Source organism: Arachis ipaensis, chromosome B01, assembly GCF_000816755.2.
Source record: "Arachis ipaensis cultivar K30076 chromosome B01, Araip1.1, whole genome shotgun sequence".
NCBI classification, from domain to species: domain Eukaryota; kingdom Viridiplantae; phylum Streptophyta; class Magnoliopsida; order Fabales; family Fabaceae; genus Arachis; species Arachis ipaensis.
Genome location: NC_029785.2, coordinates 6758783 through 6773271, shown reverse-complemented (window position 1 = coordinate 6773271; position 14489 = coordinate 6758783).

Here is a 14489-nt window from a genome sequence, read left to right as displayed (position 1 = left end):
CTGCAAACTGTATTGATTTATGTGTACAAAACTCTGATAATATAAATATAGATACAAGCTATATATTTTTTGTATACAAAATTCTTATAAATATAAGTATAAATTATTGCTGACTAAATACTAACTAAAAATGATAATATTTGTCGACCAAATAGCATTAGATATATATTGGCTTAGAGAAAATTACATTCTTTTAATAATATTATATTGTACTTGATATATATTGGCTTGGAGAAAACTACCTTCTTTTAATAATAATGTCAACTCTATGAGTTTATGACTTCAATTTGTCATTTATTGGTGCGATAAATTGACAACGACTCGTGTGTTTTGTGCCATTAATAGGAAAATAAAATTTATACATGCTTTTGTTTGTGTAATGTAATTATTAGATATATTAGTTGTGTAAAAAGTCAAGTGGAATAATGATGCTCATGTTATTTGTTGGTTGTAACTTAAACATGACAAACTAATTACATACAGTGAGGATGTTACACAACAATATGCACATAAAATACGTCATACATGTAGGGATGGCAACGGAGCGGGTAGGGGCGGATTTTTGCTTTACCCGATCCCGCTCCCTACAAAAATCTACATCAAATTCGCCCCGCACCTATCCGCAGGTAGTAAAATGTTAAACTCTAACCCGCTCCGTCCCTATCCGCCCCGATAATTATTAAATTCAACAAATAAAATTAAATTTTATAAATTATATAACCACCATTTACATACATAACATAAATTAAAGTAAAAATTTAAATATGATATAATATTATTAATTATTTTACTAATTATTTTATATATATTATATATTAAAATTTTATATATTATATATATACCGGAGACAGGTAGAGATAGATATTACTTAAACTCAACTTAGCCTCGCCTCGCTCAAGATTCTGCCCCCGCCCCTGCGGGTATCCGCCCCGCCCCTACCCGCCCTTATAATTATTAAATCCAACAAATAAAATAAAATTTTAAAAATTATATAACCACCATTTACATACATAACATAAATTAAAATAAAAATTTATATATGATATAATATTATTAATCATTTTACTAATTATTTTATATATGTTACATATATTATATATTAAAAATATATATATTATATATACCGGGACGGGTAGGGGCGGGTTTAACCTAAACCCGATCCCGTCCCGCCCCGCACAAGAACCCGCTCTGGTGCGACGGCGGATAATTACCTGCTTCGAATAGGTAAAGGTGGGGTGGATACCCACGAATTCGGATAGTGTTGTCACCCCTACATATATGCACAAGCTAAAGTAAGGAAAGAATGTTACCTCGTGACATTATTTATTACTTGTTTTCAACACCCACAAAATAGTAAATAGAATATATAATATAGATAGATAAATAGATCGATAATTTATAAAAACCCAAGCTTAATTAATATATAGAATTGCTAAAAGCCATAATAAGGAACCGCCATTTTTATTAATACTTCTTGTAGCACTCTCTAACGCAACGTATATTCGCCATAGTCCCCCTGTGATATTGTTTGTTGCAATCCTCAATACATTCCTTGAGCGCAGTACTACTATCTGCAATATAATATATTTGATTCAAAGGTTGCTCAAAAATAATGTTTCTAGATTCATTACTAATGGCAGAATAAATAACCATCTCAATTATTAATATTGCAAGTGCTAGTTTTACACCGTATCTACCCATGGATCTCTTTTCTTGGGATTAGAAGTTTACATAGCCCAGCTTATATACATGCGTAGAATTTTTTTTTAATATATTTTTTGTATGCAACATGATTATAGGATTAGGGCATTATTCATTTCTTAATTAGTTCGTGTCCCCTCCATATACTAAGAGCTACAAGCTAAGTTATCAATATAATCAAAACAAAACAAAAACTTATCATTATAGCAAAGATTTATTTTAGAATGGTTTATATATTATTTTGATTAAATTGAATTATTGCCTCTTGAATTTGACACATTTCAAGAAATAGTCATTATACAAAAATGTTTTTTTAATGTTACATAAGAACTTATATGATTGGTTGTCAGATAATGCTTAATATTAAATATAAACTACATTTTGCTTTTATAAAAACCTTAAAAATGTATGTAGAGATCATGTTGTATGTTACAAAAATGACCTTTAAAACTCAAGAATAAATCTTATCGCACTACTATTGGATCATCTATTAATAATATATTAAAATAGAGCTTAAAGTAATCTTTAGATGCATTGTTAGTTTTTTTAGTTTTCTATTATATATTATGACATGTCAGTTTAAGCGACTAATTCACATAAATTGACTACAATTTTCTATCTTTACTTTATGATATAGAATTTTTATTGTATTTTTATTTCTTCATAATAACTTATCTTTATATAATATTGTAAGATTCTTTTTCAACCTTAACTTTTCATATTCTCTTTATCTCTTACCCTTTATTTTTATCTAAATTACACTATTGCTTTTAATATTAGTTCTTTTTAATAGGTATAAATTTAATTAAAATCTAATTCCTTCTCTTTTCCTTTCATAGCCACTACAAATAATTCGAACCAATTAAAATTTAATCAATTTGATGATTCTTATTTTTCTCTCAATTCAAATCAACCCAGCCCCGTGAATACCCATATTTCTCATTACTACACACCACACTTCACATCATATTCCCTTCACACTTTACCTGGTTGGCCATTTATAATTCCATAGGTAGAACATGTATTATGAAGTTCCATGCCTTAATCAGTAGTTGTCATTCCTTCTCTTTTATTTTTTTTTAATGAAAAGTGATAAATTTCGAAGAATGATGAAGTCATATGAACTGACATAGAATGTACTATAATTATTGATGCTTTTATGCGATTTATGCGTTTTTTTATTATACCTATAAAAATAAAAATAAAAAGTTGAAGAAAAAAATTATTTTATAAAACTTTAGCAAAATCAATATAATTATTTCTTACAAACATAATGAAAAATAATTCTTACTAAAAAGTTATCAATAGAGGAAGTTAAAAAATGGCTCTACACAAAATAGTCAAGTGAGATTGAAGACATTATTATTTTAATTTATTCTATTCCCAAAATCAAATATAGTATAAAGTACGAGACATTTATATATATTGATCACCATGGTATTTTGTATGTGCTATCAAGAACTGAACTTCAATTCAATTCAACAAACCTTGTGGCTCAAATTTAGCGAGAATTATAGGTTACTACTTGAACTTCGCCTATCTCATTTGATTGTACATTATTGATGTTATTTTACCCGAATTTCATAAAGCATTGAAAGCAAGTATAGCAGCTTCCAATATAAGTTTTAACAATTTCAAACCTAAATAAACTTTCAAAGTATTGATTTCATGTATTATCATGGGCTACTTCTAGTAAGATTCAAATCACTTTTTGAGATTGTGTTTTATTTCATACAAACGAATACTTTAGATACTTTTGTTAATAATTTATTAATCACTTAATTCTATTCATCAATTCTACGCCTATATAAGACACCTATTTTTATATTTCAAAGGAGACTCACATGATAAGTTTTATAAGTTCTATTTCATGTCTAATCTTCTATGTTTATAGAATTATTACCCATTCTCTATGTTTTTCTTATACTACTAGAAAACTAGTTATTACAGACGGATATTTTCGACGGATTTTATCCCACGGAAATACAGACGGAATTTGCAAGAAATTTTTTGTCGAAATAAAAAAAATGACTTAGTATAAATTACAGCTAGAAAATAGAATCCGTCGATAATTTTATCAGAAAAATTAATTTTTTTTCGTGAAAAATGGTTACCAATAAAAAATCTGTCTGTAATTAAATGAATAAAAATGCTACATTTCATTAAATTAATATAGACAAAAAATCTGTCTGTAATTTAAAATAATCCGTCGAAAATAATAAGTTAAACCTAGCATTCATCGAGCTCCATTCACAGCACACAAATCAAACAACCTAAACCTAGCATTCCTCACCCTTCTTTTCTGTCAACGGCTACTTCTTCTCCTCCTCTCCCCACCCACAGCGCCACCACCGGCCACCCTAACCGCCGCAGCTACCTTCTCCTTCTTCTCCTCTTTTTTAAACACTGAACCAGTAGAACACAGCCCCTGTTTCTCTCGTTCTTTCTAGTTCGCAGAACAAAGCAAGCTCAAGCTCCACCACCGCCGCGCCTCTCTCTCTCTCCTTTTATCCTCCTCAGTTCTGGCTACAGCCATCATCTCTTCCAGCGCTACAGCCATCATCTCTTCCAGTCAATGTCGTGGCTACCTTCGCACAAGCCCTAGCTCCCTGGCGACCAAAATCGGTTCCACCGTTAGCCGCGGTTCCACCTCTCTCTTTCCTCCTGTTCGAACCGTAGAGACCTGGGCATCCTTCTTTCCCTCTATGCTGTTTTGATTGTCTCTGCGTCCAGGTTTTGGTTTCAAAATTCTTTTAATTTCTGTTGGGTTCAATTAATTTTGTTTAGTTAGTTTGATTTTAGTAATTAGTTTAGTTAGATTTGTTTTCTGATTAGTGGATTTTTAGGTTGTTAAAATTGGATTAGATTAGGTTTTGATTCTGAATAGTTGAGAAATGTTTAGATTGTTAATCTAGATTGCTGAACATTGCTGAACGTTGTTAATATGAGCTTGGTGAATGTTGTCTAGAACAGAAATTTAATTAAGTTAATGGCTTCTTCTCGGTAGTTTTGCGTTTGGAGTATTAGAAGAATTGTGTTTCTGCTTATCTATTCAACTATTCTGCATATCATTGTTTTGTCAACTAACATGCACTTTGTTTACCAGGCACTCCCTTATTATCCCAAAATCTCATTTTTCTTCACTGGATGCTACTCCTCCATCAGTGAGTAACTACTCATAAGATTGAAATTATGGCATTTTTTCTGTCTTTACCCTCTTAAATAAATCCCTGGTTGCTTCAATTTCACTTCAATTCACATCAATGTTAGCTTGACTAAACTAATCACCCACTAAAGTTGCTTGATCCATCAATCCCTGTGGGATCGACCTCACTATAAGTGAGTTTTACTACTTGATGCGACCCGGTACACTTGCCGGTGAGTTTTTGGTGTTGAAATTCTGTTTTCAACCCATCATACGTGTGGGCGTACGTTTTACCAAAAATTTTACTAAGTCTAAATCTTGCAGATTTACCATTTTAAACCCCAAACTTCCGAAGTGCATAACTTTTTCGTCTTAAAACATTTTTCATCCGTTCTTTGAACAGCATAAACTTCACAGACCCAATTTTCATTTAAAATAAGTTTGAAATAATTTGGGATTCGGAAGCCGAGTTATGCCTCGCCAAAGTTCGGCCAAAAATCAAAATTTCACAAAACTTCAAAACCTCATTTTCATTAAAAGTTACTCCCAGTTCAATACCAAACCTGCAAATCATTACAATCATCTCTTCCTCAACACCACAACAATCTCCATAATATACCATACCCCAAAACCAACAAAACATAACCTTACTATTACCACAATGATCCTTCCAAGCCTACCATATCTTAACTCAACAAATTCATGCATCAATATCTCATATACATCAATAAATTCAATATGTTCATATTCAATATACATGTTTACACATATCACCATCATTTCACCACTTATCATTCATTCCACACACACCAAAACCAACACATGATTCTTATCAAGATTACTAGGCATTAAACATACACATACATTCCAACCTATCATATGGTCACCTAGCCTAAGTTTTCATAGAACATTACATATTAAATACGCGAAACCTAAACCATACCTTGGCCGATTTTCACGTTTGTCCAAGGCAACCCACTAAGCCAAACACAGCTCCAAAGTCCAAAATCACCAAAGCATCAACACTAATCCTCTACCAAGCCTTTCAATGGCCAAAATCAAACTCCAATATATGTATACACACCTAATTTCACATACCCATATATAAAATTCAATACTCATATACTAATTCAACGAATTAACTCGGGTTAATAATCCTTAACGTACCTACGGACTAAGAGAGCCAAGTCCAACAAGCTCCACAAGTTAGATTGAACTTAGAGAACCAAAATCAACAATTCCTCAACTTGGATTCTCTTTAATTTTGAAAATTGAGGGATAGAGAGGTGATGAGCGGATAATTTATACGCTTTTTGGCATTGTTTTTAGGTAGTTTTTAGTATGTTTTAGTTACTTTTTATTATATTTTTATTAGTTTTTAAATAAAAATTATATTTCTGGACTTTACTATGAGTTTGTGTATTTTTCTATAATTTCAGGTATTTTCTGGCTGAAATTGAGGGACCTGAGCAAAAATCTGATTCAGAGGCTAAAAAATGACTGCAGATGTTATTGGATTCTGACCTCCCTGCACTCGAAGTGGATTTTCTGGAGCTACAGAAGCCCAATTATCGCGATCTCAATTGCATTGGAAAGTAAACATCCTGGGCTTTCCAGCAATATATAATAGTTCATACTTTGCCCGAGATTTGATGGCCCAAACTGGCGTTCCAAGTCAGCATAAAAATTCTGGCGTCAAAACGCCAGAACTGGCATAAAAGCTGGAGTTAAACGCCCAAACTGGCACAAAAGCTGGCGTTTAACTCCAAGAAAAGTCTCTGCATGTGAAAGCTTTAATGCTCAGCCCAATCACACACCAAGTGGGCCCGGAAGAAGATTTCTGCATTAATTACTTATTTCTGTAACCCTAGGCTACTAGTTCTCTATAAATAGGATATTTTGCTATTGTATTTTCATCTTGGTTCTTCTAGTTCCCTCTCTGGGGCCGAAGCCAATGACCACTATTATCACTTTTGTATTTTCAACGGTGGAGTTTCTACACACCATAGATTAAGGTGTGGAGCTCTGCTGTTCTTCATGAATTAATGCAAAGCACTATTGTTTTTCTATTCAATTCAAGCTTATTCTTATTCCAAGATATTCACTCGCACTTCAACCTGATGAATGTGATGATCCGTGACACTCATCATCATTTTCACCTATGAACGCGTGCCTGACAACCACCTCCGTTCTACCTTCGATTGAGTGTGTATCTCTTAGCCTCCTGGTTCATGATGCATGGTTGCCTCGCCTGACAACCGAGCCTTCCATTCCATGAGATCAGAGTCTTCGTGGTATAGGCGAGAATCAATTGGCAGCATTCTTGAGATCCAGAAAGTCTAAACCTTGTCTGTGGTATTCCGGGTAGGATCTGGGAAGGGATGACTATGACGAGCTTCAAACTCGCGAGTGTTGGGCGTAGTGACAGACGCAAAAGGATCAATAGATCCTATTCCAACATGATCGAGAACCGACAGATGATTAGCCGTGCGGTGACAGCACATTTGGACCATTTTCACTGAGAGGACGGGAGGTAGCCATTGACAACGGTGAAACCCAACATAAAGCTTGCCATGGAAAAGAGTATGAATGATTGGATGAAGACAATAGGAAAGCAGAAGTTCAGGAAGAGCAAAGCATCTTCATACGCTTATCTGGAATTCTCACCAATGAATTACATAAGCATCTCTATCTTATTTTATGTTTTATTCATATTTTAATTATCTTAAACTCCATAACCATTTGAATCCGCCTGACTGAGATTTACAAGATGACCATAGCTTGCTTCAAGCCGACAATCTCCGTGGGATCGACCCTTACTCACGTAAGGTTTATTACTTGGACGACCCAGTGCACTTGCTGGTTAGTTGTGCAGAGTTGTGACAAAGAGTTGAGATTACAATTGTGCGTACCAAGCTGTTGGAGCCATTGATGATCACAATTTCGTGCACCAAGAGGCTGGAGTGAGATTGAAGCTTACCTATAAAATTGATCCGATAGAATCGTAGAGTTTGACACGGTGGACGCGTGACCGTAAATGGTGTGGCGATTGGAGCTCGGATGGAGGAGATATGGTGGTTTGAAGTGGAGGTTAGGGTTTTGCTTTCTCCCCTTCTTCCTCCCTGGTCTTAGAACGTAAATGATGAATGAATGGAAATGTTATGAGCTGAAGCGCCTTGGGCCTATTTTGGATCTGGTTCGACCGGTTTGGCTCGTTCGGCCTAATCTTGGGCAAAATTCTTTAAAATTAGTGTCAAAAATTTCGTTTTAAAGAGTTCTATCCTATTTTAATATAATATTCACATTTTTAATTTTTTTAAATTTAATTTATTTACTAATTATTTACTAATTTAGCAGAATTTACAATATACATGTATGCTAATTAGATGCAGATTCTCTTTCAAAATGTTACAATTATTTGTAATTTTAACTAATGGATCAACTATTTTGATGTTGTTATAGTCAGTCAACTATGTAATTTATAGAATTGCTGATTAATTAAATAATTTTGGTAGAACTTAACTTACTTTTGATTTTAACTCTAAATAAACATGAGTCTATATATCTTATTCTTCGTGTTTTGATTTTTTTTTTTCACAATTTCTAAAAAAGATTATACATCAATAAATTAGGAATTTTGTCAGAATTAGTTCTCTTTTATTAACCCAAGTTTCAACACTTGCAGCTTGTGAAAAGCAAGATCTTATAGCTAACATGCATTGTATGAGTAGTTTATTTGGCATCAGGGAGGGCAATGAATAAGATTTAGGGAGGAACAAGAGTGCTAAAATTTTGGTTGTTTTAAATTCTCTGTTTGGATTATAGATCTTTGTGGTAGGCCAAATTTTAGAGAACACTAATCATAAAGTATGAATTATTAGATAATTTGTAATATTGTGTCTATATATATCATGTATTACATTATGCGCCACATTATAAATGTGGAATTTACTAAGAGAAGATTTTCCTTGATGTAATTATTGAGATTTGTCATTAGAATATTTAATGGCTAATTTGTTCGAGCAAAATTGTATTTTGAGTTGAGATTTAACAAGATTTGTAATAAGATTTATTATTATGAATGTAATTAAATGCTTTATTTTGTTGGAATTATGTATTATGTATAAATAATAATATATAAGTGTTGGAAAAATAATTTTAAAATAAAAATCGAAAATGTTTGTTAACCAAAGAAAATCAGCCAAAAACAGCCATAACTTACTTTATTTAGCATTCATTAATTGTTGCGACAATTAATTAATACTAAATAAAGCAAGTTCTGGCTGTTTTTTTGTCTACCTAGCATTACCCATAAAAAATAGGTGGTTGTTGATTGTGTAACAATAATAATGATTATGATTAAAAGAACACCTAAGGTGTTAATGGCAATAATAACAACAACTAAAAATGAACAACATGAAAATTATAGAATTAGTTTTAGTGGCCATATAAATTGTCACTACAAGTGGTAGAGTTTTTGCGGCCATTAAAGAGTCTTTACAAACAATTGTTATAATTACCGCTAAAACCTTTTAGCAACAAAGTATAAAACGACTAATGTTTAATTACCGATAAAAGTATTAGTGACTATTTTGATTACCGTTAAAAACAAAAAAAAAATATCACTAAAAATAACTTTTCTAGTAGTATTAAACTAGTTGTATATCTTAAATTTTGATTTGATCTTTAATAGAAGATTGTCAGCCAGGTAGGATTTTATTATTTTATGCTAGTCTGAAATCTAGTTTAGATAGTATTTCTATTGGTCAAGATTCGGTATTATTTATGTATGATTTGTATTGAAAAATTTTTACGGGTCANNNAGCATTAGATATATATTGGTTTAGGAAAACTATCTTCTTTTAATAATATTATATTGTACTTAGATATATATTGGCTTAGAGAAAACCATCTTCTTTTAATAATAATGTCAACTCTGTATGAGTTTAATTTATGACTTCAATTTGTTATTTATTGGTGCGATAAATTGACAACGATTTGTGTGTTTTGTGCCATTAATAGGAAATAAAATTTATACATGATCTTGTTTGTTGACTTTGATTTGGTTATAAAAGTAAAAGTAACGTTATATTCTAATATTTTAATTTTAGGTGTTTTTTAAAAGGTTTAATTATTTTGTTGGTTTTTATAGTTTTGCAAAATTTTTAATTAGATTCCTATATTTTTTTTTTAATTGGGTCTTTGTACAAATTTTTTTTCAATTGAGTCCCTACACTTTTTTTCTTTTTATTTGAGTCCTTGCATCAAATTTTTTTTTTAGTTGGGTTTCTATACAATTAAGCCAATTACTACCAAAAGAGACCTAATTTAAAAAAAAATTGGTGCAGAGACTCAATTAAAAGAAAAAAAAAGTATAGGGACCTAATTGAAAATTTCGCAAAACTATAGGAACCAATAGAGTAATTAAATCTTTTTAAAAATTGTGGAAGATACATAAATTGGAGGATCCGATTTCTGTACCCCAAATTTTTTTATTTTTTTAATACATATCGAATGGTCCGATTTTTATATCTCTCATAAATTGGACGGTCTAATTTCTGTATCTCTAACAAATTGAATAGTCCAATTTCTACTTCTCTAATTAAACGGTTTCATATTTAAGAATAACATCCCAACAATCCATATTTCAAAAAAAATACTCTTATCACTCCAATATCAAAAATAAAAAGTTCCTTGTTTGTGTAATGTAATTATTAGATATATCAGTTGTGTAAAAAATCAAGTGGGATAATGATGTTCTTGTTATTTGTTGGTTGTAACTTAAACATGACAAACTAAACATACAATGAGGATGTTACACAATATGCACATAAAATACGTCATACATGTACTAGTTTTCAACACCCACAAAATAAAATAGTAAATAGCTCTCATAGCACTTTTTAACGCAACGTATAATCTCCGTTGTCCCCTTCCTATATTGTTTGTTGCAATCATCAATACACTTCCTTCCTGAGCGTATTCTTTTCTGCAATATAATATATTTGATTCAAAGGTTGATCAAAAATAATGTTTCTAGATTCACTACTAACGGCAGAATAAATAACCATCTCAATTATTAATATTACAAGTACTAGTTTGACACCGTATCTACCCATATGGATCTCTTCTCTTGGGATTAGAAGTTTACATAGCCCAGCTTATATACATGTGTAGAATTTTTTTTAATATTTTTTTATATGCAACATGATTATAGGATTAGGGCATTATTCATTTCTTAATTAGTTTGTGTCCCCTCCATATACTAAGAGCTACAAGCTAAGTTATCAATATAATCAAAACAAAACAAAAACTTTTCATTATAGCAAAGTTTTATTTTAGAATGATTTATATATTATTTTGATTAAATTGAATTGCCTCTTGAATTTGATACATGTCAAGAAATAGTTATTACACGAAAATGTTTCTTTGACGTTACATAAGAACTTATATGATTGGTTGTCAGATAATGCTTAATATTAAATATAAACTACCTTTTGCTTTTATAAAAACCTTAAAAATGTAATGTAGAGATAATGTTGTATGTTACAAAAATGATCTTTAAAACTTAAGAATAAATCTTATCACTACTATTGGACCATCTATTAGTAATATCTTAAAATAAAGCTTAAGGTAATCCTCTCTATAAATGCATTGTTAATTTTTTAGCTTTCTACTATATATATACATGGGTAAAGTACTAAATTAATCCTATACGTTTGGACATAATCCTGTTTTGATCTTTAAAGTTTAAAGTGTCCTATTTGAATCTAAAAAAATTTCATTTAGTTTTAATGTAGTCCTACCGTGATGTCAAAGTTAAATAATTAATGAAATGTTTTACATGACAGTAGTATGTACAAGAACAAGGTCGATAATTTAGAGAACAAGTACAAGCTCCAAAAGCACAAAATCAACCGTGGATGCATCAATACATTTATTTATCATTCTCCTATAAAAAATATAGGTTACGACTTGAACTTCGCCTATCTCATTTGATTGTACATTGTCGATGTTATTTTACCCGAATTTCATAAAGAATTGAAAGCAAGTATAGCAGCATTCAATATAAGTTTTAACAAATTTCAAAACTAAATAAACTTTGGAAGTATTGATTTCATGTATTAGATGGGCTACTTCTAAGATTCAAATCACTTTTTGAGATTGTGTTTTATTTCATACAAACGAATACTTTAGATACTTTTGTTGATAATTTATTAATCACTTAACACTTGTAAATGAGTAGGACATAAAATATATATTCATATAAGATAATATGAATTCAAAAAAACTGAAAGTCTAGCCATGCTTCTTATAGCATTCTCCAACGCATTGCATGTTCTTTAGTGAACCCCTTGGTAGATAGAGTTTGTGGCATTCATTGATACAATTGGAAAGCTCTTTATTAGCCGTAATTGCGATATAATAAGATGGAGTCCATGGTTGTTTAGGAATATTGTCATGAGGTTTACCAATAGTATAACAATTAACTACTACAATAATCAACATTATGAGCGCATGGGTCACACCAATTTTAACCATTTCTCTGTATTCTATTTTGGTTTGTGGTTAGAATTTTATGATAGACCAGGTTTTATACATGTTTAAAATATTCTTTAACATCATCGAATGCAACATAATTCTAAAACTACAATATTCATCTCTTATTAGTTTGTGTCCCCTCATGATATTAAGGGCTACAAGTTACGAATATAAACTGAACTATCACTTTATAACTCAGTATTTAGTGTGCATTATGAGTCATAACTCGACTTTATTTGCCTTCATTTTAAGTTTATAACGGATGATCTTAATCACTAGAGTAAAGTATTGTTTTTGTCCTCAACGTTTGGGGTAAGTCTCAAAGTTGTCCTTAACATTTGAATCATCCTATTTAAGTCCCTAACGTTTCAAAATTGACTCAATGTTGTCCTGCCGTTAGGAATCTGTTAATGGAATTGACAGCGGAACAAAATTGAGACGATTTTGAAACGTTAAGGACTTAAATAGGACGAAAACGTTGGGGACAAAAATAATACATAGAAATAAATTTTAATTTTATCCTTTACTAATATCAATCTTTTACTATACATGGTTATTCAATTATTTTTTAATCACATTTAAGTAAATTACACTTAATCGCATTACTATGATTCTAAATAAATTTATTTTTTTATAATTTTATTCTTAAAGATTTTTACTCGTCATGAAATATTTGTAAAATGACTAGAATCACATTACTTTATTGTATATGCATCATTTTTTCTCCACAAGTTTATGTACTAGTCATTCTACAAATATTTTATGATGAGTAAAAATTTTTAAGAGTAAAATTATAAAAAAATTAAATTTATTTAGAATAAAATTAATATGATTAAGTGTAATTTACTTAGATGTGATTAAAAAATAATTGAATAACTATGTACCGTAAAAAATTGATATTATTGAAGGATAAAATTAAAATTTACTTTTATGTATTGTTTTTGTCCCCCAATGTGTTCGTCCTATTTAAGTTCCTAACGTTTCAAAATCGTCTCAATTTTGTCCCGCCATCAATTTCGTTAATAGATTCCTAACGGCAGAACAACATTGAGTCAATTTTGAAACGTATAGGACGATTCAAACGTTAGGGACAACTTTGAGATTTACCCCAAACGTTGGGGACAAAAACGATACTTTATTCTAATAACTATTATTCTGACTTAATGATCAACGGTCATAACATCAACTCTATTCATCAACTCTATGTCTATTTAAAGACACCTATTTCTATACTTCAAAGGAGACCCACATGATAAGTTCTATAAGTTCTATTTCATGTCTAAAATTCTATGTTCGTAGAATTATTATATACCTCTTAATTAAATACTCATTGACTTGAGCGTCGAAGTACCTTTTGCAGGTACCCACCCTCCTTGTTTTTCTTGCCGAAATATACATTTTTTAGAGATGAAAAGACAAGCTCGATTTTCTCTAAGGCGAGATATACCCCAGAGATGTTATCATACAAGAACATAAACAAACTAAAACAAAATATTATTATTTTACCAAAGTGTGGATTTAGAATAATCATTTATTATTTTGGTTAATCTTGATTGCCTTTTGGATTCAACGAATTTCAAAAAAAAAATTATATAGTGAATTTGTCTAAGTAGCTTAATAGTTTGGTATATTGATTCATAGATAGGCTATGTAAAAATAATAATGAAAAAAAAAAAAGAAAAATTTGTGAAGTAACATCTGAATTATGCATTAATTGTAGAAAGCTCATATACATAATATGTATATAATAGCTAGCGTAGTGCCTTAAGTAGTGTAGTCATTACTCAATTCACCGATAACAAACTATAACAAATTCTTGACTTTCTTGATTCTAACTCTGACATTTATTAATTATAGTGACAACTGATATACTTGTCACACTCTCCTTCCACAAACTCATGGTGGCTGGTGGCTTTGAGGACAACCTGAATTTGCTTAAAAATTTGTCAAAGATAGAAGATGAAACTGGGCTTGTTAAACATTCGCAACCTATTCTGCTCTGCGGATGTGTGTTACTGCAACCAGTCCTTTTGTTACTCTATCTCTCACAAAATACAAGTCCAATTCAAAATGCTTAGTTCTGTTATACAAAATGAGATTA